General features: G+C 41.8%; 1 long non-coding RNA gene across 2 annotated transcripts in view; it reads right to left on the bottom strand.

Moving 5' to 3' along the window:
* Positions 1-3,088: 3,088 nt before the first annotated feature.
* LOC122204250 overlaps positions 3,089-27,370 on the bottom strand; it is a 29,503-nt gene continuing 5,221 nt past the window's right edge. Inside the window, exons 2-4 of one of the 2 annotated variants that reach the window (XR_006195574.1) lie at positions 6,769-6,910; positions 5,260-5,321; positions 3,089-3,411 (exon numbers count right to left, since the gene is read on the bottom strand). This is a non-coding gene — a long non-coding RNA (uncharacterized LOC122204250). Of the gene's footprint in view, positions 3,412-5,259; positions 5,322-6,705; positions 6,911-27,370 lie in introns of those variants that run through there. The other variant, XR_006195573.1, reaches the window with a different exon arrangement.

Below are 27,370 nucleotides of genomic sequence, written 5' to 3'. Positions count from 1 at the left end.
CACGGACCTAACAATCAGGTGCACTCAGCAAGAGCACACAGGGACATTCAGGGCCCATGGCAGACTGCCTCTCCAAAGAGAGCCCCACACACATTTTAGAATTTCAAACTTCCCTTCAGAATTACCTTAATCCAAAAACCCACAACACTGAGCACTAATAGCCTTGGGCTGGCTGTTGAAGAGTGCCTCAAATGTCATATTCCTTGCTGAAGAACCATGGGTTTGTGGGTATAAATCTGTCTCCTTGTAGGCTTTTTTGTTTGTTTTGCTTTGTGTTAAGTAAACTCTATGCCACACATGGGACTTGAACTCACCACTTCAGGATCAAGAGTTGCATGCTCTTCTGACTGGACTAGCCAGGCACCCCTATCTCCTTATGGTTAAACAAAAACACTCAAGCCTTCCCCTCCCCCCGCCATGGTTTCAGTTCCTGCCAGACTGTTACAAAAACTTTCAGTTCCTGATAGACTGTAATACTGAAAAAGAAACACCACTAACTCTCCAATTTGGATGAAGAATTCAACATTAAAAAAAAAAAAAAAAAAGATGTATCTAATAAGGAACTCAAATTTCATACGTCCAAAACCAAACTCTTGGGCTTCTCTGCACAGGGCACCTGTTCCCCTTATGCACTCGAGAAAGCAACTCCACGCTCCAGTCAGGCAGGCCAAAGGCCTTGGGGTCGTGCTCACCTTCTCTGACTCTCCCATTTCACAACCTGCTCAGTGAATCCAGAGCCTGACCTGCTTACTCCCTCCAAAGTGAAGCCACCACACTTTCTTGCCTGGAGTACTTGCCTGGAGGCACAACAGTGCCGGCTCATTGTCTTTGCTTTCTCATGCTGATTCTCAGTCTGGCAGCCAGAGGGAACCTTTCAACTTGAAAAGCCAGATCATTTATTTCACTCGTCTGCTCAAAATCCCCCACGGACTCCCAACTTCTTACAGTCACTACCAGCTTCTACCCAATCTACAAGCCCTGTTTACCTCTCTGAGGGCTCTTCTGTTCTAACTGTCTCACTCCAATCGTTCTGCACCCCGCCCCCCACTCCCAACCCTCAACCCCCACCCCCACCCCCGGCTCCTGGAACATGCCCAACCCTCCCAGGCACTTGTTCTGCTATTCCCTCTGCCCAGTGCTCCTCCCCAAGATTCAAAGGGCTTGCCCCTGCTCCTCCTTCAGATCTGCGCTCTAAGTCAACAAGTATTTATGATCTGCCTTTTCGGTTTGCCATCCAAGGGGGAGAGAAACAAATCAACAGGTGCTTAAAATACAGTGGGTTTCATGCCACATCTGAAGAATCATGGGGCCCTACAGGGTCTTAAAGGAGGACTAGACTGGGGAGAGCCAGATGGAAATCTTTTAAAAATAAGGACCCTGTGGGGTGCCTGGGTGGCTCAGTCGGTTAAGCGGCCAACTTCGGCTCAGGTCATGGTCTCAAGTTCAAGCCCCGCATCAGGCTCTGTGCTGACAGCTGGGAGCCTGGGGCCTGCTTCAGATTCTGTGTCTCCCTCTCCCTCTGCCTCTCCCCTACTTGTACTCTGTCTCTCTCTGTCTCTCAAAAATGAATAAACGTTAAAAAAAATTGTTTAAATAAATAAATAAGGACCCTGTGACGCATGTCCCATGGTGGTATCCCCAGCGCCCTATCCTATCCAAGGAGTTCTCGTGTTTTTGATTTAATAGTGATAATATAGAGATGTGTCTGACACTGTCTTGAAAGGTCACAGCAAAATGAGGGAGCACTTAGTTATCAAAAGTGATAGCCTAGGAATCAACTGAAACAATGCCAAATTAATCAAAACAACGTTAAAGTAATTTTAAATTATCTTATAGTGCTTCGTTAACTTTTCATACTGAATTTAAGTATCTTTAGAGCTTTACCAGACAATATATTCAAATTATGGCAAATTGTCTTCTAATTATTGTCAACGTGAATATAATGTTTCACAAAATTGTGACTGGGTGTACCTACAAACTTTTTAAAATCTGCCCCTTTTCATGGACTATCCCTTCATGAGCATATCTCTCCATCACATGGACTGTGTGGGTTTCTCACAAGCCTTTATTCACCCTATTTATTTTTTGTTTTTCTCTGCTGAGTTTTCTTTCTTCAAGCAGCATTGGTCCAAATAAGCCATCACATGGAAGCTTTCCCTATAGGCTCAGGGTAGCAAATCAGCATTTCTCATCATTTTCCCTGGGTATCTTCCTCCTCCTCCTTCTTTCTTCTCTTGTCTTCCGTTCCTAGAGGTTTGTGTGTTTTTGTTGTTTGTGGGGGTTTTGTAGCCTTTTTTTTTTTTTTTTTTTTTGACCAGGAATATAAATGACACGAGCAAACTGTAAGTTTCCCAAAGATCGTTGACCTTTGCCTGTGTGCCTCTTGCCCTGGCCTCACTCACTCTTTGATTCACTTCTCTCTCCGGTCAGACCCACAGGAAGCAGGAATCCAAAAACAACCTCCACGCCCCACCCCCACGACCCACTCCCCCCGTCAGATTCATAAAAAACATTAGCTAACAGCGAATACGTATTAAGTCCTGACAATGTGCCAAACATTTTGCATATACTCTGTCACGTGGTCTTCCTAACATCACAGGCACAAGTGGGAAAACACCAGACTCAGGGCGAATAAGCATCATGTGTATGGTGACTTGGGTATTGAGTGGTGGAGCAAATTTTTTTTTCCTTTCAAGGATAAACATTTTATTTTTGAGGAACTTTATAATGCACGTTTTCTTTCTTTCTGTTTTCTTTTTAATGTTTATTTATTTTTGAGAGACAGACAGAGTGTGAGCAGGGGAAGAACAGAGACAGAGGGAGACACAGAATCGGAAGCAGGCTCCAGGTTCTGAGCTGTCAGCACAGAGCCTGATGCGGGGTTCCAACTCATGAACCTTGAGATCATGACCTGAGCTGAAGTCGGACGCTTACCAACTGAGCCACCCAGGTGCCCCGCTCTTTTTTTTAAGTAGGCCTCATGCCCAGTGTGGAACCCAATGCGGGGTGGAACTCACAACCCTGAGATCAGGACCCTAACAGAGATCAAGAATCTGAGGCTCGACTGACTGAGCCACCAATATATTGCACGTTTTCAAAGAAAGTCATGTAAGAAAACAAAAATGCTATCCTATTTCATCCTAGAAATAAACAAGAAGGGCATAAAATTTCCTTTTAAATCCTAACACTTGGAAGTTTAACACCAGCATCCAAAATAACAGAAATGGGGGAGAAAAACTTTTATTATACGTTTCAGATTTCTTTAGTTGGGATTCTCCCCATGTGTTATTGATATTTCTTCTTTCAACTCATATTACCCAAACAGTAAAAAAACAAAACACAAAAGCCTCGTGGCTGCTCAGGGAGGCTGCTCTCTTGTCTCTGTACAGTCATTCTCGGGATCTCGACTTGCTGAAAAAAAAACCTCTGCTGACATTTTCCTTCTCTAGTTGTTTGTTTCCTAAGGAATAATAGTAAACATTCAAATGCCCACATCTTGGTTAGTCTTCCACTTTATCACCTGGATGTTTCTTCGGTGCTGGTAAGGCCATTGCCTGCTGTTTACTTTGTTGCATTTTTTGAATGCTTAATTTTTTAGGTTACCCGTTGATGGTGAAGGTGCCTGGAAGCCTGATGTTAGTTACTAAAACCAAATTCCAACACCCCAACCCAAAACCTCTAGGACGGTCATAAGAGGCAGTCATAAGAGGAAAGTATACAGCAATCCAAGCCTTTCTAAAGAAGGAAGAAAGATCTCAGACACGCAACCTAACCTTATGCCTTAAAGAGCTGGAAAAAGAACAGCAAATAAAACCCAAAACCAGCAGAAGACAGGAAATAAAACCAAATTCCAACCACCATGCAACGCTGGTCAGGGAAGCTGACAGGGGCGTAACAAAGTGGTGAGCAAAATTGCAGCCATCACACACACACACACACACACACACACACACACACACACACAATCATTAGGAATGGTTGATTTGCAGAATACTGGCGATATCTGATCCTTGTCTTTGAGGAAGGGAATAGGGTTGCTTTCAGAATGGCTCCTTTTCCAGTTCCCTTGGTTTTGCTATAGGGTGAGCCCCACCCACTCTGGTTTGAGTAGCACACTGGATGAAGTTCCTTAGAGTTAGGTCTCAGGATGATTCAAGTCACTGATGAGCACTGTAGTGAGATTCTTGGCAACATAAAGGAACTGCCTCCTTCTGCCTGCTCTCTTCCCACCCCCATCATCTCCCTGACTCGGACTGCTTTATTTTGTCTCAGCAGGCACCTGAACATAGCAGATACTACAGGATTCTCCCCTGGTCCTGGGCTTTCTACCTAAGAAAGGCTGTTCTCTATCTGGTCCCAAAAGTTCCTCTCCTCAAAGTCAAGCTAACTTTGTCCTGAATTGCCCGGGATTTATCCTCCTTCCCCTACACCAACCCCACCACTGAAGTTGCTTTGGCTCTGGTTTCTAGAAAACCAGAAGCTGCCCTTGCCTCCTCCTTCTATCCTTTTCAGTTTGTTCAAAATATCCATCACCGAGGCATTCTGGTTGGTTTGCCCTTCATTGAGTCTCAGTGCCTTTTTGCTACATTATGCAGTTGGCATCTGGGTGACCACAATGGCAGGTGCCACTAATGGGGAATCCATCTGTCTCGCATAGGATCTTCCAACAGCAGCTGCTACTTCCTGTTTGAAAGCTCAAACCCCAAGTAGACCCACAAGTAAGTCAGAGTTTCCAGACAGAGGGACTTTTCTAGTGCTCAGCTCATTTGCACAAGGGAGATGACACTAAACCCAGGGGGCACCGGGGCCCCTCCCAGCCCAGGCAACCAGCTCTGCCAATCCCACTCATCTACCCTGGCTTTCTCCGATGATTCAACTGTGGGCTACACTCCTTCCCCGTAAGAGGATTTTCCTCCACTCTAGACTCCACCAGGACATTCTCCTGTATTGAATAGTGTTTTTCACACGTCAGTTGGTTCATATACTGTACTCAGAATTTTTGTCATGGTTTAGTATCACCTATACTATTAGTTTTCTTTGATGAACTCAGCTTTTATCTTTAAATTTAATTTACTTCCCTGTTGTCCTAAATAATATTATTTTCACGATTAGCAGTTTGAAGCACCAATTATATATTATCAAATACACATTAACGAAACACGTAATTATGAGAACTGAGTCCATCTGTGTCAACAGAACACAACCATTTGTTCCAAGAAATCCTTGCCCAGGAAAATAAGACCGTACACCAATAAATACCTTTGCTGTTTGCTTCAGGAAATTTCTGCAAATGACTTTATTCAGGAAAACAGTGTGCCCACCTGAGAAAACATCAGATAGCAGTTTACTCCTGCAGATCCTCACCTTGCTGTGTCCTCCCATCCCAAACCCGGCCCCCGTCCATTCTCTGCCTTGAGAGACCGACCTTCAACCACTTGAGCCCAGACCTCAAAACCTGTAAGTTTTCTTCTTTGAGCTCTGCCTCCTGGAACATAACTAAAACTGTCAGAGGAGTGAGTGCTCTCCTCTTTTGGAATAAGTCTAATAAACAGCTTTGCTTGCTCAGGCTTATTCTGATGATCTTCTCATTAGCAAGAATGAAACTTAAAAAAACGTTCACCTGGGGGCACCTGCATGGCTCAGTTGGTTAAGCGGCTGACTTCAGCTCAGGTCATGATCTCGTGGTCCATGAGTTCAAGCCCCGCATCGGGCTCTGTGCTGGCAGCTCAGAGCCTGGAGCCTGTTTCAGATTCTGTGTCTCCCTCTCTCTCTGACCCTCCCCCGTTCATGCTCTGTCTCTCTCTGTCTCAAAAATAATTAAATGTTTAAAAAAAAAAAAAAAGTTCACCTGTGTACCACCTAAAATCATCTCATTCACTATGAAAGGTGCACATCATATGAATTGACCAAGATTCCATCTAAAAATGATAATAGGGGGCTCAGTTGGTTAAGCCTCTGACTCTTGAATTTGGCTCGGGTCATGATCTCACAGTTTGTGAGTTCAAGCCTCGCATTGGGCTCTGTGCTGACAGGGTGGAACCTGCTTGGGATTCTCTCTCCCTCTCTCTCTCTCTGCCCCTTTCTGCTCATTCTCTCTGTCTCTCTCTCAAAATAAATAAATAAACTTAAAAAAGAAAAACCACCTTAAAAACGATAGTAAGAGAGTGGTTCCTCTAGCAATTTGTGCTCAGCCACTCCCTTCTCTTCTCTTCCCCTCCTTATTTCCACCCCCTTACCTGATCCTCACTACCAAGGCCCTTTTTGTGCCTCAGCTCCCTGTCTTCTATGTCTCTGAAGGCAGGACACAAACGAGGGGCAAAGGCGATAACCCACAGATGAGCAGATCATATAGTAGTGAGAGATACGAAGTAATAACCAGCCTCTGTGGTTTGAAAAGAGTGTTAACTTAAAACACAATAATCTGCCATTCATGGAGTCAGTTATCACATGGGCCTCTCTATACTGTAGCAAAATTTCAAGTAAATTGCAAAGTCTCCAATACAGAGCAGTATCATGCCCAGGTGGTTGCCCACATGGGATGATTTCAGAGTTTCAGGAAGGCTCCTCTGCCCCAAATGTCTTGCCTTTTCCCCCCATTTTCCCCACAACTCATAGATGTTATGAAACTTTAACTTTTAACTTTTTAACTTTAAGGACTACCTTTCTGGTCCATCAAGGACAAAAATATCTGGGGAGATATGACAATAACAACCACTGATATTTATTGATCATTGTCTTAGTCAGTTCCAGCTGCTATAACAAGAGTACCATAGGCTGGGGGCTTCAACAACAACCATTGGTCCTCACAATTCTGGAGACCAGAAGTCCAAGATCAAGGTTCTACAGATCTGTGTCTGGTGGGGACTCTCTTCTTGATTTGCAGATGGCCGCCTTCTCTGGGTGTCCTCACCTGGTGAGGAGAGAGAGAGGGCAATCTCATGTCTCTTCTCGTAAGGGCACTAACCCCATTCATAAGTGCTCCACCATTATGACTTAATCACCTCCCCAAAGCCCCACCTCCCAATTCCATCACACTGGGGATTAGACTTCAGTGTATGAATTTCAGGGAACATAAACATTCAGTCCATAACAATCATTTACTATGGCTAAGATCTTTTCCCATGTGTCTAAGTGCTCTATATGTTCTGATTCTTAAAGAGCCCTGTGGATGGGAGGGACTGTTTTCCACAATTTAGAGATGAGAAAACTGAGGTTTCAAAAGGTTTGACAACTTGACCAAGGCCACTCAGCTGGCAAATGGCAGACCCAGGCACCCTCTGGGTTAATGCTTCACCAACATTACCAAGAATATCCATTCATTCATCATAATGCAAAAACATCTGATGTTGGTATAACCCTCATTGTTCTTACAGCTTGCATATTCATTTTCTTATTTCCTCACCAGGACACCCACTTGAGGAGGCATGATAGGTTCTATTGTTAGCCACAGTTTGTCAATTCCGTTTCCTCTGGGATAAGGAAACTTGCTACAGCAGGTTAGGGAAGAAAGGAAGGAGCAGAAAGAGACTGGGGAGAGACTGAGCTGAAGGGAAAGGGCACAAAATAGAGCTGAATTCATTATCAACAATAGGCAAACTATGGAGAAAGCCCAAATGTCCATCGACTGATGAACGGATAAAGAAGTGGTACATACATACAATGGAATATTACTCAGCCATCAAAAAGAATGAAATCTTGCCATTTGCAATGACATGGTTGGAGTTAGAATGTATTATGCTAAGTGAAATAAATCTATCAGAGAGAGACAAATGCCATATGAATTCACTCATATGTGGAATCTAAGAAACAAAATAGATGAACATATGGGAGGAGCAAGGAAGAGACGAGAGGGAAACAAACCACAAGAGACTCTTAAGGATAGAGAACAAACTGAGGGTTGATTGAGGGAAGTGGGTGGGAGATGGGCTAGACGGGTGATAGATATTAAGGAGAGCACCTGTTGTGATGAGTCCAGGGTGTTGTATGTAAGTGATGAACCACTGAATTCTACTCCTGAAACCAATATTGCACTATATGTTAACTAAAATTTAAATTAAAAAAAAAATTTTTTTAAATAGAGCTGGACTCACAGATACAGAGAACAGATTGGTGGTTGCCAGGGGCAGGAGGGGTAGACAAAATGAGTGAAGGAGTTCAAAAGGTACAAAATCCCAATTATGAAGTAAGTCAGTAAGTCCTAGTGATGTAATGTACAGCATGGTGACTGTGGCTGACAATACTGGATTGTAGGTTTGAAAGTTGCTAAGAGAATAAATCTTAAAAATTCTCATCACAAGGAAAAAATGTAACTATCTATGGGGATGGATATTGACTAGAATTGTTGTGGTGATCACCTTGCAGTATATACAACTATTGAATCATGTTATACACTGAAACTAATATAATGTTATATGTTGATTTCTCAGTAAAAGGAATGGAGCTGGGTCCTCTCTCTTCCTCCAGCACCTGCTCTGCTCACACAAAACACTGTCGTTATGTTTGGGTAACAAGTCCCCAAGGATGGTGTCCCACTTTAAGAAGGAAATCGGTAAAATAAAAAGCCACTGCAGAAACGAGAAATACACTCCCACTGAGATTCACAATGAATTAAACATAATCATAAGCAGAATAAGAGAGTATAGTGTTAAGGCTTTCACTGGACCTCCCTGAAGAGGAAGAAAAAACTCTTACTGGAGTTCCAGCTCGATTGTAGGTTTTAAGTTGATTAAGGGATGGGGCATCTGGATGGCTCCACCAGTTAAGCAGTTAAGCAGCATCCAACTTCGGCTCGGTTCATGATATCACGATTTGTGAGATCAAGCCCCACATTGGGCTCTGCTTCAGATTCTCTGTCTCTGTCTCCATCTCTCTCAAAAATAAATAAACATTTAAAAATAAACAAATACTGGGGCGCCTAGGTGGCTCAGTCAGTTGGGTGTCCAACTTCAGCTCAGGTCGTGATCTCGCAGTCCGTGAATTTGAGCCCCACGTGGGCTCAGAGCCTGTGTTGACAGCTCAGAGCCTGGAGCCTGCTTCGGATTCTGTGTCTCCCTCTCTGCCCCTCCCCTGCTCATGCTCTGTCTCCCTCTCTCTCTCTCTCTCTCTCAAAAATAAAGATTAAAAATAATAAATAGGGGCGCCTGGGTGGCTCAGTCGGTTAAGCATCCGACTTCGGCTCAGGTCATGATCTCACGGTCTGTGAGTTCGAGCCTCGCGTCAGGCTCTGTGCTGACAGCTCAGAGCCTGGAGCCTGTTTCGGATTCTGTGTCTCCCTCTCTCTCTGACCCTCCCCTGTTCATGCTCTGTCTCTCTCTGTCTCAAAAATAAATAAATGTTAAAAAAATTAAAAATAAATAAAAATAAATAAATAAAAATAGTAAATAAATAAATAAATAAATAAATTGATTTAGAGAAATTTGCAATTCTAAGATATAGAAATCTAGGGCAATAAAGGAAGACAAGAACTATTTCAAATGTTATCAGCAAATTGGTGACTCATTGTCTACATTACCATCAGTTTCTCACAACAGCTTTACGAAGGAAGAATTATCAGCTTCATTTTCAGACCAGGATGCTGACATTCACAAAGTCTAACATATAGCTAGAAGTTTCTGTTATCAGAATTCGACACCAGGTTTGTCCTGCTTCAAAGGCTGTGCTCAGTATAATGAAGCTCCCAGATCAGTCCTACCTTATTTTTACATAGAAGAGAAAGCATAGACTGAGTCCACAATTCATGTGTCTCTAAGTTACCCCATGTGCTGCCTCAAGGATCTTAAACTGCCTTGTTCAGGGATAGAGAAGCACGTCTACATACAAGGAAACCAAATTCCCTCGAAACACAATATCAGTTTTAGCTTTAGTCTGAATTTTTTTTTTCTGAGAGTACAACAGTGGCTTTTGAACTTCTTTGAACTCGACCCACAGAATGAAAAGCCCTTTACGTTACACCCTAGTACCCACAAACACACGTGTGTGTATGTAACAGAAGGTTCACAGAATAATACTTACACACGTGAGAAGCACTCTGACATTTTCGATTCTAGTCTTTCTTTTCTTTCACTGTTTTCTTTTGTTCACGGTCTTCCTCATGATTCTTTTTTCAAAACAATGTGGTAAAAACATTTAACATGAGATCTACCCTCTAAACCAATTAAGTGCACAATACAGTGTTAACTCTAGACAGTGTTGTTCAGACGTCTAGAATGCATTCGTCTTGTGTAACTGAAGCTTTCACGAGCCGTGAGATCATGACCTGAGCCGAAGTCGGACGCTCAACCTTCTGAGCCACCCAGGCGCCCCGAAACAGACATTTTAAAGTCCAAAGGAAACCAAAACTCAAAGGTTAGTTCATCTTCTGTGTCTCAAATGATATTCATCAGCTCGCTTGCTAAAACTAGGGCAAGTCTACCTCAGAAGCAAACGCACCGAAAGAGCATGGGTATCACTATCCGCTAGATGGCGATATAGAACAGGCGTAGCCCCTACCTTAGCCTTGTTTACGCTGACCTGTGGGTTGATGGATGCTGCAAAAGAATTTAGAAACCCACGGTCGCCCAGCAATTCACTTGAATTCAGCCTGAAAGTTTACTCAGTGCTCCTGTTGTGTTTCTGCCTTTTCTTGCAACCTCCCAGATTTTAGCATCCTTCTTGATGATGACAGGCTAGCATTTACAATTAGCAATATCCAAATTAATTAATTAAATGAAATTAAATTAGTAATATCCGTGGCTACTTCCTTGTGGCTGTACAGATGAACTGCTGCTGTATGAAATCAAAGCCATCATAATGTCTGTACTTATTAACGATCTGCAAAGGTAGCATATGCCATTAAGCTTGCATTCCTTGCCTCTTCCATGTGACATTTAAGAAATACCATGGGTCCTCACATTACTTTCCTTGCTGACAATTTCTATATCTCTTAGTTGTTCTACATATGGTAAAGTCATTGGAAATATTTAGTGGATATTTTCGTTCTTACTGTCCAACTGAAAAGGATGGTCTTCTCAAATATACATCGGCAAGCCATTTTCCCTGAAAGAACTAATAGCCAGTAAGTTGAAAAATGTATCATAAACAAAAATGTGTGCTTTTTGCAAGGTAGAAGTAGTCTTTTGAAATAACCCCATGTATGAGAGATTTTTAAAATTCTCATCAAGTGCTGCCTGTGTAAATGACTTGTTTATATTTACTTGGTGGTCTTACTTATTTTTATAGTCTTTTCGATGTAAGTAAAGAGAAGATATTTATAAATGATTTTCTCTTGCTACTTATTATATTTATATATCATTTGCATTTTTATGAATGCATTTTATTTTCACAACTGGGGAAATAAAGATGTTTTTGTCATTAAAATAATAGGCAACTATGAGGAAAAACATAGATTTTAGTACAGCATCACCCAGAAAGCTATTACCAATAGATGGGTTGGATGCTCGCACAATTTAAGCGCTTCATAGGTTAATCCCGACCGTGGATTGCTGATTTAGGAAATGATATTTCTGAATTTAGGTCATGTCCACCATGTTCCCACCTACAATTAAGTATTGAAAGTGGAAAGAATATCAAGTTGTTCATTATTCTAATTGTAAAACATTTAGTAAGAGACTGGTAGCAGAGCAGTCAAAAACAGCAAAATCAGTGTCTCTACTATTTTATTGTCTTTCAAGCTGCAGAGTAAGCCCTATGCTTGTGATAGTCTACAGGCAGAGATGGGAGAAACACTTTCATTTACATTAACCCATTAACTAATAGCTGTATGACATAGGTGGGGCATATCAAGTTTCTAAGATATAAATTCTCCATACAAGGTCCTATATCTAATAAGCGACAGAGCCAGGAACAGCCAACCATGTGCTTCTGAGTTCAAGTTACTTGCCTTTCATTTTTGTGGGCTTGAAGACTATGCCCACAAACGCTTCCCACATGAGGAAGAGGAAGAGGAAGAGGAAGTCTTTTTAGCAGGCACTTAAAGCATTGCTCTTTCTTGCTTTTCCTTTACCCGCATGCAGGGAGTGAGTCAGGAGGCAAGACAGGAATGACTCAGAACAGACTGTGTGTTCCAGTCATCCTCATGCCCTGCGTTGAATGGGTTCTTGGTGACGCCTGTGGGGAGGGCTGCACACGTCCTAATGATGCTGAATCCTGATGCCCCGTTGATTTATGCCATTATACACGACTGTTCAAACTGTAACTCTGTGAGGCACACCTGTGTGTTCACTGAACTGATAAGTGGGTGTTGCTCACCTCCCCAGTGCCCAGGACTCATGATAGGGCCGGGGACACAGAGATGAGCACAGCAGACACGGTCCCTGCCCACACAGAGTTTGAAGTCTAGCAGGGGAGACAGACATCAGCAAATAAGTACACACACAAACATATAATCACTAATTCTACTGTGAGACAAAAAGTGAAAGCTTTATGACAGACAACAAGAGAATAAGGCATAATTTAGATGGGAGGGGGGGGATGTGTCAGGAAGTTTCTCTCAAAGAGCATTATTTCAGCTAAGACCTAAACAATGAGTAGGGATTTACCAGGAAAGATTGTAGGAAACATTCCAAGAAGAGGGAGTGCCCTCTACAAAGGCCATGGGGTAGGAAAATACTCAGCTTACTAGAGGACCCAAAGCTCATGTGACCCCAGTCGACTGAGCCAAGGGGAGGTGATGGGAGACAAGACAGAGAGGCAGGCAGAGGCCCCAACATTGGGACCTTGTTGTCCATATGAGGAATTGTGTATTTTAGCCTAACAGCAGTGGTAAGCCATTAATGAGGTTTTTTAAGTAGAGAAGAGACATAATCAGATTTGTGTTTTTAAGAGATGACATTGGTGGCTTTGATCCAATGAGAATGGAGTGAGGGTCTTGGACCAGCTGGCAGGGCAGATGACGGTCACTGCAGTGGGCAGGGCGGAAGGGGGATGCGCAGGAAGGTCAAGAGAAAGAGAAACACTGTAGCTGAGGATTGAATAGTGTGGAAAGGATGTGCATTTAAAAAAAATTTTTTTTAAATGTTTATTCATTTTTGAGAGAGACAGCATGCAAGCAGGGGAGGGGCAGAGAGAGGGGGAGATACAGAATCCAAAGCAGGCTCCAGGCTCTGAGCTGTCAGCGCAGAGCCCAACATGGGGCCCGAACCCACGAACTGTGAGATCACAGCCTGAGCTGAAGTCGGATGCTTAACCGACTGAGCCACTCAGTCACCCCAAGGGTGTGCATTTTTTAGAGGTGAGTTCATGGGGACATTCAAGTGGAGATATCAAGGAGGCAACTGGCTTTAAGAGTCCCTTGTTGAAAAGAGAAGATTAGTCTGGAGTTACGGCTTTGGTAGATGTCATCTCTGAGAGGGTACCAAAACCCAGAGAGACCCTCTTGGGAGAAAGACTGCAAGGAAAAGAAAGGAAGGCCCAGAACTCACCCCAAAGAAACACCTATGTTAAAAAGTAGTTAAAGGAGCCTGTGAAGGAGCCAGCAGAGAAGTGGGAGAGAAACCAGGAGGGTGTTTTGAGGAGGAAGTGGCCAGTGATGCCAAATGCCGTGGAGAGGCCATCAAGGTAAGGACCATAACCTGTGTCTTGAGAACGCACCCAATGGCAGTTCACAGAGAAGCGCAGTACATAGTAGAAATGCAATTTCAACTACAAGGAGCTGGTATCCTTCTATATTTTCAAGGAGGGCCTTTCCCCCACATAGCTCTAAAACTAGCCTAACCGGAATATTTTATTTCTGAGCATCCATATTTCTGGACTTTTCTGTAGCATCCAAAATTGGTATGAACTGTCAGCTCCACTTTTTTCCCCCTAACATTTAATTATGAAAAATTACAACCACACAGAGAAGTTGAAAGAATTATACAATGAACACTCGTGTATCTATCAGCTAGATTCTACAGTTAACATTGTGTTCTACCTGCTTTACCACATATCTGTCCACTGAATCATCCCTCTATCCACCCACCAATCCATCTTATTTTTTGGATGCATTTCAAAGTGAGTTTTAGACATCAGAACATGTCATGGCCAAACAGTCTAGCCTGTATGTCATTAATAAGAGTTCGATATCTGTTTAGGGCTCTATTTCTTTTGATGTGTTAAAAGAATGAAAGGTTTAAACCTTATTTTTAAAGTAGGCTTCATGCCCAGCGCAGGGTTCAGACTCACGACACTGATCAAGGCCCTGAGATCAAGACGTGACCCAAGATCAAGAGTTGGACACTCAACGGACTGAGCCACCTAGGGGCCCTTGAAAGGTTTAAATCTTAAATGTGCCAGTGGATGCCTTTTGACAAACGCATTCCCTTGTGTATCCATGCTGTTAAGTTATAGAATGTTACATCACTCCAGAAAGTTTGTCCCTGCTGCCTTATCTTTCAGAAAAGTGCAGACAATATAGGTAAGGAATCCTAACGCGGGGCTCATGGTAAGAACACAGCAAGAGTGAATGCCCTTCTCCCTCTGCGAGGGGGCTCTGTAGCACTCCTATACATTCACCCACATTTTCACCAAGACAGAAATAGACACTGAACTCTTCCTAAAAGTGCTTTTGTAAACATTTCACAATAAACCTTTTGTAGAAAAGGACAATGGTGTCCAGTGAACCAAGCCCAACCCTGGAAATCATAATTCCTCACTCAGAAGCCTGCTCGGCTGGTGCTGAGCAAGCTTATGTCACAGTCCTCCTATTTGTAAAACAGGAACAATAACCATCCATATCATACAAGTGTGAAAATTACCTTGGTATTTTAATACAGTGGCTAATATAGCCCTGGGAAAACAGGTCAAAAGACTCTAAATCCAGGTTGTAAATATTATGACTAACCTGCCACATTTTCACAGTTTGCCCCATTGGTGTCCTGTCCTCACTGCATGGCTAGAGTGAGAATAGGCTGAATCAGGGACGTTCTGGGTGCAGGGTTACCTCTGCTTAGAGTTGGGACCAGAATCAGGACTGGAGTTGCGAACCAGGACTGGAGTTGCTAACTTTGTCTTACCAGTTCAAATACCTGTTGTTAACAGCCCCTGAAAGAGACCATGGGGTGACTTTATTTGTTGATCTTCTTTATAACTCTGGGCTTCAGGAAGGTCATGCATGAGACTGATTTGTTGGAATGAGTAGAGGGTTTCTCAATCGCTCACCTTATGCTGGTTTTAAGGAACCCAGAGATAGAAGTTGAGGTGGCAACAGTTTTTAAGATTTTTAAAAAACTTTTTTAATGTTTTTGAGAGAAAGAGAGAGACAGAGCATGAACAGGAGAGGGGCAGAGAGAGAGATGGAGACACAGAATCTGAAGTAGGCTCTAGGCTCTGAGCTGTCAGCAAAGAGCCCAATGCAGGGCTCAAGCCACAAGCCGTGAGATCATGACCAACTCAAGTCCAACACTTAACCAACTGAGCCACCTAGGCACCCCAACAGTTTTTAAGGTTTAACCAAAATTTTCTAGGGACTCCTGGGTGGCTCAGTCGGTCAAGCATCCAACTCTTGATCTCAGCTCGGGTCATGATCTCATGGGTTCATGGGTTTGAACCCGTGCATTGGGGTCTGCGTGCATGGCACAGAGCCTGCTTGGGAATCTATCTCTCCCTCCCTCTCTGCCCCTCCCCCACTCATTCTCTTTCTTCCTCTCTCTCTTTCTCTCTCTCTCTGAAAATAAATAAATAAACTTAAAATTTTTTTGCTTGAGCTTTCCTCCCAAGCTCTATGAAAAGTCTAATGATCACCTCAGATTTATTCATTAATTATTGAGATTGCACAGGCTTGTGTTGACTTCTAGTTCCAAAGTCCTGTTTCAGCTGAACTCACATCTCTCTAGGGGTCCACTTCTTTTTTCCTGCTCTGGGCCAACCCCGACAAGGAATTCAGCCTCTTTTCTTTAATTTCCCCTATGACGACCTTCCTAAGCAAAGCCCTGTGGAGTCCCATCTCTCTTCAATCTCTCCCTTGTACTCTCTCAACTCCCAAATTCCTCTTGATGATTAGATTCAGATTGGTTTAGCTGTGACTTTATTTCCATATATTCTTCTATCTGTAGCCCCAGGGCCTTACTTTCCAACCATAAGTGGATAATCACGGTATTTTTCCAAACAAAGGTGGTTCTCTAAGAGGATCTCAGTGCAAATTCTTTAATGGACATACAGCTGACCCTGGCACAACACAGGGGATAGGTGCGCCCACTCCCTGGCACAGTCAAAAGTCTGTATAGCTCTTGACTCCCCTAGAACTTAACTACCAGTAGTCTACTGCTGACCAGAAGCCTTACCAAATACATAAACAGTTGATTAACACATATTTTGTGTGTTGTATATTGTATGTACTGTATTCATACAATGAAGCAAGCTAGGGAAAAGAAAGTGTTTCTTCTTTTGAAAAATCATAAGCAAGAGAAAATACATTTACAGTACTGTACTGTCTTTATCAGAAAAGATCTGTGTATAAGTGGACTCGTGGTTCACACTGGTGGTGTTCAAGGGGCAACTGTATACATGCACACAAACACACACACATACTTGTCTCATATATGTTTATATGTAAGTCATACACACGTAGATAACATACAACCGATAGAAATACATAATTACATGAATGCGTGAAACTAAAAACATAATACCTATCACATGTACATCCATGCAAACACCTGATTATACCCTATGACATCCATCCACATAGGTCTAAACCACCTTCACTGTGGAATTGTTGAACACTTCAGCTCCTGCCACATGCCCTTGGATTCTCATCTCATTTCTGCCTTGCCACAGATCCTCCTCTAGGACTGAAATGGCTCCTATCCAGTTTGCCCAGTTTAGTTGAGAAAATGAGAGACAGGAAGTATCTGTTCAGTCACTCATTTGTTCAATCACACATTCACTCCACGTATGATGATTGAGCACCTACAATAGAATACCATATGGGATCCTCTAGAAGAGATGAGATGAGCAAAGAAAGGAGGGGTCCATGCCTTCAGAAACTTAAAATCCAGCTGGGTGTGCAACACGTCGCACACATGAAACAAAACATCCTGAAACGCACAATTCTCATCAGAAGAACAGCAAATTAGAGCAGAAAGCTGAAGCCTTGCAATGTACCCCAACGCTGCTGTTTCAGCAGAATGAGCAGGAGGAAAAAAAACCACCGTGGTCAAAAGAAACTGCTGGCTTATGGATTTTTTTTTTTTTAATTACAATTTGCATGCTCTTCTAACAGTGTTAGTTCTGCTTAGATGGCAGAGTGGCTTTCATGAAAGTATGAGCTCAGCCTTGTCTTACGCCTGTTGAAAAAAAAGAGGTCAGGTAAAATGACTGTAGTAACAGCACCAAGCTAGCTGAAAACCACAGTGTCTTTCAGATGAGATCAGAAGAAGAAAAAAAGAAAAAAAAAAAACCTGCACACTGGAAATTTTTTTGCTTGCTAAAAACCCCTTGAAGTTGTCTCAGAAACACGCACATAGGCAATTTCCTCTTTTCTTCTTAGGAGTGTCCTCAAGGAAAACAGCTTTCGAAATTCAAAGCATTGGAGCAGTAGAGCAGTTTGGCAGCCTGGGATGGAGCAGGAAGCACGTGGGCAGGAAGAACTTGGAGCTGGTCAGTGTCTGGATAAATCACACATGCTTGAAAAGAAGTCGTTCTGATTCACCCAGGTCTGCACACACTCAGAAATCACAAATACCGGGAATCCAGTCCTGGGCTAACACACTAGCTATACTTTGGCTTGTTGCTTTCTTTTCTGACAATTTGGTTTTAGAATGTGGCAAAAGAGAAAGCTGTAGAATGGAGACGAGGTAAAGTTAGAACAGATGTATCTACATGGCTATATTTGGGAAGAGGGACTTAATCCTTATGTAGCTCTTCCAAATCTCTTCATATAGTACTGCAATTTATAACTGAACTCTACACTGCATATTCTTATCACTTAAAACATTTCAAATCCCTTTGGAACAGAAATGAGTAATGTCTGAATACGTTTTCAAAAACCCATGCCATATATACCAGAGGATGCCTACATAAAAACTGAATAACTTCTGGGCGCCTGGGTGGCTCGGTCGGTTAAGTGTCCGACTTCGGCTCGGGTCGTGATCTCGCGGTCTGTGAGTTCGAGCCCCGCGTCGGGCTCTGTGCTGACAGCTCAGAGCCTGGAGCCTGTTTCGGATTCTCTGTCTCCCTCTCTCTCTGCCCCTCCCCTGTTCACGCTCTGTCTCTCTCTGTCTCAAAAATAAATAAACGTTAAAAAAAAATAATAAAAAAAAAAAACTAAATAACTTCATCAGTGTTCATTAGACATCAATGTGGGCACAAGGTCAAAAAACAGACTCTCATCCTACATGCTGATAGACATGGCCTATACGTGGTTCTGATTATTTTTAATTAAAACATCAAATGTATTTTTAATGTGTGCCTCAAAGAATTTACTTACACATTTTGTGAAGAATAGAAAATATTAAGATACTGAAGGGTGATATTTGTGTATGCAGAGGAAGGATACGGTCGTCTATTTCTTGGTGGTACTGAAATATGATAAATAACTTTTCATTGTCAACCAAAAAAAAAAAAAAAAGAGGCAGAGCTAAAATAGAACAAAACATTTCTTTGGGGTCTCACAACTGCAATTTGGGGAACACAGATTTGGGCAGCAAGCCAAATAGCATCCTGCCGGAGAACAAAAGTCAAGTGTTTTTAAAGAGGAAAGGGAATGTTTGTATAAGTTGTTTACAAAGAATTTTGATTGGCGTCGGTTGTAGAACATGAATCGAGGCTGAACAGAATTGGTTGCTAAGACTACCACTAAGCAAAAGTCTGTTACTGCAGCAGGTTGTAGGTTTTCCAGCTGGGTCCTCAGAATATTTGCAGTTTGGCCTAGCTCAAAAGTTCATGGCTCCACCGGTGAGGATGAAGACGTGCACAAGGCCCACCTCCTTTATGGCCTCCTGGCTCCATTTTAAACCCTTTGACACAAGGTACTCCATTTCATTTCACCTTTTACACCCTAGAGCTTCCAAGATGGACTGATGCAGATTTTCGCATTCTATCCAAGTTAGACAGTGCTTTTCTAGGAACTGGCTCTGTTTTTCCTTGTCTACTTCTGTGACAACATTTAAGATAAATTATTTATTAGAAGAAGTACTAATGGTCTTAATTTGAAAATATTTAGCAAGATGAACCTTGCATACTGGGCATGATACTAAGAAAAATTATGCTTTTGCTTCATAAATTTGTAGTCTTTATTCTCATACGTCCTCAAACCATAGAAGAGCTGGTTGTCACTGGAAAATTCTTACTTTTCATGTGCTACTCCTACTTATTCTGTTTACTTATTTACGCTGCTTAATGAAATCAGGCAATCATGTGATATACTCTAACTTGAAAACCCTTTACACGGATACTTCAAATTCTACAAATTATATCCAGATCTAGTGTTAATTCTCTAAGTTTGCCTGAATCCTAGAAAAGACCTCTTTCTGTATGACTGAGGTGGTACCATAAACAAGTGGAGGAGAGGACAGACTGTTGATTAAAGATGTTGAAAATATCAATGATGACTATCTTAGGGCAACAGGCTCTCAGGTGACTTTTAATGTATTTCTTCATATGTCAAATAATTATTTGAATTTTCACAGTGATCATGAGTTGTTTATGTAATCAGAAAGCCATTTCCATTGTAAAAAAAAGACAGTAGTGGAAAAATTGGCTTCTAGATACAAATAAGTAAAATTAGATTTTTATTACCTAACACCCTATGCACAGATAAGTTATAGAAAGAATAAAGATCGAAATATGTGGAGCACAACTTTTATACTATTAGAATGAAATATATAGATAATTGCTATGACCTTGAGTTAAGCAGAATTTCTCTTTTTTTTAATTTAAAGTTTTTTTAATGCTTATTTTTTGATATAGGGAGACAGAGTGTGAGCGGGGGAGGGGCAGAGAGAGAGAGGGAGACACAAAATCTGAAGTAGGCTCCAGACTCCGAGCTGTCAGCACAGAGCCCAATGCGGGGCTTGAGCTCACGAACTGCAAGATCACGACCTGCGCGAGCTGAAGTCAGATGCTTAACCCACTGAGCCACCCAGGTGACCCTAAGCAGAATTTCTTAAAACAAGGTAGAAAACACATGAATCATAAAAAAAAATTTTTTTAAATTATAAATTTGCTTGTAATTTTTAAATGATGCCAAAATTAAAGCTTAATTTTTAAAATCTGGTTAAAAACAAGCCATAGACTTGGAGAAGATATTCATACTATGTATTACAAAGTATTTAAGATATACAAGGAATTAAGATTAATAAGAAAACAAAACCCCAATTTTTGAAAATGGGCAAAAAATATGCACAGGAAACAGAAAAGGAAAACAAAACCAGCAAAATTTACAAAAATATGGTCCTCCTCTCTATACTGAGAGAAATACAAATTAATTAGATCCCACTTCATATCCCTCTGATTGCCTACAAATTGTTTGATCTGACGATATGAGATGTTGGAAAGATGAAAAATAGGAACTTACAAAATCTACTAGTGGAAGTGAAAATAAATACAACTATTTTGACATCAGATTAACAACATCCAGTAAAAGGGTGCCTGGCTAGCTCAGTCAGTGGAATGCGCGACTCCTGAGGTACAACTCACAGGGTCGTGAGGTCAATCCCCAAGTTGGGCATAGAGCTTATTTAAAAAATAAAAAATAAACTAAAATGTCATTGTTAAAAACACACACACACACAAATTGAAAAACCTCCAACATACAGCAAAGCTAAAAATTATATTCCTTGTGCCCTAGAAAAGTCCTCCTGTAGAGAAACTTGCAAATATGTGCATAGGAAACAGCTATAAGAAGCTGGGAACAATCTGAAACCCATCAGAGGGGTTTGAAATGAAAAATAAAGTTTGCATTCCCAAGAACATTGGAATAGCAGATTAAAAAGTGAACTAGGTGTCCATGTATTCATGTTGTAAGTAGATCACAAAAATATACCACTGAGAGGGAATAAACCAGGTTGCAAAAATATCTAAACATATGATACAAATTATTTTAAAATTAAAAAGAAAAAAAAACACTGTATAGATTGATGATGGACACACACATACATGCACTGGAGACACTACCAGGGGAGGATCTGGGGAGGAAAATGAAGAAAGGTAATTGAGGAGGGGGGCAAAATGGATCTGAATTTTATCTGAATATCATATTACTTTTACTAAAGTATTTATAAAGCATACTGCAAGACATAAAAGCAATGAGCTTAGCCTCTCGCTGCTTGTCACAGACCCTGACCAGATGAGCAGAATCACAGTGTCTGGGCTGTAGGAAGACAAACTTTAGGGTCCTTGCTATAGCAGTAAGGGCCCTGAGCAGTGTTCAGCCTCAACTTCTGTTTACAATCATGACTTCTGTTTACATTCAGTAGTGCTCTTACTGAATGCCCAGCATGAATCTAGATGATGCCACTCAAAGAAGACCCACTGTGAAGAGCCATCTCAATCACAGATACCACAAGATACTCATAGAGTTTCTGAAATACACACCAATACCATTGGGGGGGGAGGGCAAAACAGCTCTCAGCCTGAAGATTACATTGAAAGAGGAAATCGAAAGCATTTTGAAGAAAAACTCAGATCAGACATGGGGCTGGTCAAGTCGGTCTGAAAAATCCCCCTCCCCTCCAAAAGACGGTCTCTAAACATGGAAAGCACACGGCTTCTCTCAGCATGAGGAAGAAACACACGTGTTTTGAAGAAAGGGCGGCATTTTCTCAGCAAAATTTCTAAAGGTTTTTCTTCCGTCTCTGATACTCTCTCACGTCTGCTGGCCAGTGGATGCGGACCTTTGTCAGAAGATGTCCGATAACCTCTGTCAGCACCTTTTGATGAACACTTGGGATCTGACTTGGCTCATAAAGTGGAGGTTGTCTGTTAAAGACTGTACTTAACTAGGCTATTTATTCTTGGAGAAGCAGGAACTTGAACACCAAGCGGCAAATGCAAACTCCACAATAGAGGTTCATACGCTAAAATGTGTTTGCTTCCACATATAATGACTGAAACTTCCAATTGTGACTCACTTAAGTAACAGTTATTTGTTAGTTTTCTGTCTGAGACAACTGTCCAATCTGTTTCAGACCTTTCCTCACTGTAGTTGTTGTATTTAACCGTATCCTTTGTGCTGAACTTTTTTTTTGGGGGGGGGGGGGGTGCTCTTTGATTCCGTGTTAATCTGTGTGTACAATAAAAAACAGGAAATAGAAAAACACATACATCTTTGCCAAATCCTTCAGAGATTAGTGTGTTTGCGGATGGTTTAAAACCGAACTTTATAAAAGCTTTTGATTAAACCAGAAGAAAAGGAATTTATTTAAAAATAAACATCCGGGGGCGCCTGGGTGGCTCAGTTGGTTAAGTGGCCGACTTCGGCTCAGGTCATGATCTCACGGTCTGTGAGTTCGAGCCCCGCGTCGGGCTCTGTGCTGACAGCTCAGAGCCTGGAGCCTGTTTCAGATTCTGCGTCTCCCTCTCTCTGACCCTCCCCTGTTCATGCTCTGTCTCTCCCTGTCTCAAAAATAAATAAAATGTTAAAAAAAAATTTAAAAAATAAAATAAAATAAAATAAAATAAAATAAAATAAAATAAAATAAAATAAAATAAACATCTGTACTTCTCCAGTGCTACTGGGGACCTTCAGGACTTGGTTTGGGTGATTATAACTGGAGCCAGGTGCAGCAATGGAAGTGACCCCATTTTTGGCTTTTGCCATTCAACAGCTGGAAGGGCTTAGGATGTCAAGAGGCCAAAGCAAGAGCATAACCAGTTCTGGGACCTTTCTTGACCTTGCTTGGGGCAGAGCTGGGGCTTGATGAGTTGACTTAGACATTCTCCCAGCTTTGCTGAAAGAAACCAAGCTCTGGGCTGATTGATAGCTATCAGTGACTTTTTTATTTTTTTATTTTTAAGTGGCTTCATGCCCAGCATGGAGTCCAACAAAGGCTTGAACTTGTACAACCCTGAGATCAACACCTGAGCTGAGAGCAAGAGTCAGATGCTTAACCGACTGAGCCACCCAGGCACCCCTCTTAGTGACTATTTCATTTGTCAATATTCTAAAATTTATTGAAAGTCTGTATCATTAAAAAAAAAAATTATCTCTCAACTCAGTCCCCAGTGTTCACTCCAACCCCATGAGCAAGTCAGCTTCCAAGTACTGCCCTCCCCACCCAGGCTTCCCATTGGATCACACTTCACTAAAGTTAGGTCTAGTTCTTTCCTGAGATGTTTGAGCAAGACAGCTTCAGCAGGATTAATTCAACAAGATTCAAACTTAAGCATCCTATTTTAGTTTATCTGTTCATCACGTTTCCTCAGAAACCAACTTTGAGACAAAGATTTGAGTCCGAGCAGTTTATTTTGGAGTGACCCAAGAAAGTGCTATTGAGTAGGTTACCCCTGTGAATGCCTGGGAGTCAGTGCCACTGGGGGGCTATGGGTGACAGCATAGAACACACCTCAGAGTCGTCCCATCAAAACAGGGCAAAGAAGATTGGGGATTTTTCCTCCCATTCAAATGTCAGCAGCTGAAGGTTGCATCTGCACTTCCGGCCGAAGCCTGCAAATGGAAAGTTGCAGGAGGGTGCTCTGGAATACACTGTGATGGCCAGTACCTACGGGTTATAGGCAGAGCACAGGCAGCATCTGCTGTTGTCAATAAAAATAACCTTCAGGGCTCTTGTTTTAGTGATTCTGGAAAGCTTCTGGAGGAAGTATATAGTGTCATGGTGAATATCACCTGTGGAAGTCTTCTAAGGCTTCTTCTGTTTGGCTCATGAACTGTGCATCAGAGCCCTGTATACGACTGCTTTGGCAGCTCCCCACCCCATCCTATTTCCAGTACATGTGCCAGAATTCTCAGGTCTTTCAGGAAATGAATGCATAAGTCTTCCACGTGTTTTTTGGTCTTTTCCTAATTGTGAGAATATAGTTCATCATTCATATTTGGTGAACTCTCCCCTTTTATGAAAGGGCATGTGAAAAAGCACTAAGTATAAAATACTCGTCCTACCCTCAAGGGCTGTGTAGTTCAGTTGGTCAATTACAGTATCATTATTCTTTTCAGGTGGAATACAGGGTAAAAACTAAAGGGACAGAATTGCTCGAGAGCTTTTCCAGCTGGAAAACCTATAAAAACAGAAATCAAGTTAACTTGAGATTAGAACTGAAATGCCAGAATCACAGCATTCAGTCCTTGATTTAAACCTTTGCCAAGTTACTGAAGATGGCACTACTTTAAAAATTGGGCTATAGTGTTTTGTCTGACTTCAGCTATACTGTCAACTCCTCGAGCATGAGGATAATTTCCATGTTAGTTATCTCCTGCTGCATAGCAAATTATCCCTAAACTTAAAACAAGATGGATTTATTATCTTACAGTTTCTGTGATCAAGAATCTGGGCACATTTTACCTGGGTCTTCTTTCTCAGGGTCTTTCAACAAGGGTCATGTCTCATTTGAAGGCCCAAATGGGGAAGGATCTGCTTCCAAGCTCACGTGGTTGTTGGCAGGATTAAGTTCTTCACAGACTGGTAAACTAGGGACCTTGCTTGGAGGCCACCCTCAGTTCCTTCACAGGTAGGCCTCTCCAATCTGGCAGTTTATTTCACCAAAATGTGCAAACCAAGAAAGCAACAGTGACTGAAGTCACAGTCTTTTCTAACCTAATTATAGAAGTGACATCCCATCACTTTTGCCATATTCTATTGGTGAGAAGCAGGTCATTCAGCCCAGCCCATACTTAACAGAAGGAGATTACATAAGACCATTGAATACAAGGAAGCAGGGACCACTGGGGCCATCTTATGAGTCTGCCTGCCTTACCACTTGGTATAGTAGGTGCTCCATGATGTTTATTATTTTGAATGTTTATTGTTCCTAAAACAACAGGACAAGTTGCAAAACTGCATCACAGCAAAAGCACATTAGATTTCAGAGGGAGCAGAGAGAGTTTGGAGTTGTACATTCTCTTCAGTGGACAAATCCACCTAAGAACTCAATCATGTACTCATATCAAGACTGTGAGCTCCTTGGAGTGGGTCGGACTGTGTCCTTTATCTTGACATCTTCAACACTTACTGCCCTTTCCCTGACCCATGAAAGGAACTTGGCAAACATTGAATGGATCGAGGAATGGTTTAGTGAATGACAAGTTTTGTTCCTCTTAGTATTTTTCCCCCCAGGTTACACATTTAACAAAATGTTATGCCAATTTAGCAAGCAGTCATGGGGCCATGGGGAAGTTTACTATTGCAGAAATACTAAACAAATATTTGATTAAATGAATGTCAACAAGGCATTCCCTATGTTGGCTCTGATTATCTTTTTTTTTAACGATACCTTTCAAAATACTAATCTGGGAAAACCTATAATGTGGACAAATAGAGACTGTCTCCAGTAAAAGCTCCACTTGCTAATATGTCAGACTGAATCTCTGTAGCACAGGCATTGTAAAGGTAGAATTCAGAATTTAGTTTCATTTAGAGGTTGACTAGCAAGGATTTGAGTGCTGGATGTATTCTGGGGAGTAGCGTCTCACAGAGATTTCAAGTTGGAGTTCAGCAGAAGAATGAATCCATGTAAAAATGAGTGCAAACCTTTCTCTACACAAGGTCAGCTACAAATTTTTTGTACGCCCTTAGAAGTCTAGGATTGCAGTGGTTTTTAAGAATGTGTCAGATGAAATGCTGGTTACAAAAGGAAGTGCTTTTATTCAGAGAAATTAATCCTTGGTCTCAGAACTGACGTACATGCTCTCATTCTTTCCTCTCTCTCTCTCACTCTCACTCTGTCTCTCTCTCTCTCTCTGTCTCTCCCCTCTTCCTCTTCTTCCTCCTCCCTGCCACCCCCACCCCTGCCATGTCTATATCTCTATCTCTATCATTTCCTCTATCTCAAGGAAGAGTGATTTCCTGAGTCTATACACATAAGATATTTATGGAAAGTCACAAACACTACTAGCCAATTCAGCCTTCTTATTCTGTTTTGGGTGATTTAAACCATACATATTAATACTAACATTCCTTGGATGTTGATAGATGAGTAAGAATCAGATTGTGTACTTCATAAGAACGACGGGGGGGTTCCCAAGAGCTACAAATTCTGCAAAACAAATCCCTTAAGTAAATAATGGAAAATGATAGTTTATTTTAAGCCCTTTGAAAAGTTGAAAAATGATGTAAAAGGAAAGGGCTCATCTGTTCCTAGTCAGCTTTTGACCTTTGACTATATAAACACAAGACACACTTGAGCTAAAGCTCGGAAAACAGACCATTATTTCTCTGCTATTCAGATGGATGGAATGAGTCTTCCCATTAAGTTTTACAGAGATATACTCCAGCACTATTACACTGAACATTACATTTAATAATTTATTTTTAAAGAAGGCAATTAAGATCTTTGGCAATCTCAGTAACTTTTTAAAAATCTGTACAGTGAGGTGATTGGACCAGATCTTTTCCAGTCTTTCCTGCTCTAAAATGCTAATACAAGGACCCACTGAATCAGGCTATCTCTGAATCCATGCATTAATTCCTGTCCTTCTACCACCTTAATACCACAACCTCTTCTAATTCTATCACCTGCCATCTTCTAATATTTATTTATTTTTGAGAGACAGAGAGAGAGAGAGAGAGAGAGAGAGAGAGAGAGATTGGGCATGAGCAGGGGAGGTGTAGAGAGAGGGAGACACAGAATCAGAAGCAGACTCCAGACTCTGAGCTGTCAGCACAGAGCCCAATGTGGGGCTCGAACCCATGAGCCGTTGAGATCATGACCTGAGCCGAAGTCAGGTGCTTAACTGGCTGTGCCACCCTGGTGCCCCTATCACATGGCATCTTGACATTAACACGCAACCACTAACACACAGTAGCGTGCAAGTCCCTGCCAAAAGCATCTCGCTTCTAGAAAGGACAATGAAGACCCCAGCACCAACATCAAGTGTCTTTGTTACTATGAACTGAAATTACCTGGTAGGAAGTGGGCTCCCGAAGAAGCAGGGAAATGTCTCCTCTAAGCTTTTTTATTAGCAGGATCAGTTTACAAGTTTAGTTATTTGCCACTTTGATCTTTCAGCTTCTTTCTAACAATACATATCTTTCACTTCCTTCAGGTGAAAACTTATCCCCAAGAAACTCTATTTATGGCAATTCCTATGTAGCCTTCCAGTCTCTGCCTGGCATGAACTGCCCCAGGAAGACTTTGGCACTCCTTCCTCCAAGTTCCCATTTCATCTTGCACACATACTCTGTATTATAATCATTTCCTTGCAGTGTGTTAGGTCTTCCCAAGAAGGGACTACAGTCTTCCATCTATGTATCTTCAGTGCTGAAGATAATTGGGGCTGAAA

The sequence above is a fragment of the Panthera leo genome, chromosome D3 (assembly GCF_018350215.1).
Source record: "Panthera leo isolate Ple1 chromosome D3, P.leo_Ple1_pat1.1, whole genome shotgun sequence".
Taxonomy (NCBI): Eukaryota; Metazoa; Chordata; class Mammalia; order Carnivora; family Felidae; genus Panthera; species Panthera leo.
Note: the sequence above shows the minus strand (reverse complement) of the source record. Positions and strands in the feature narration are given on the sequence as shown.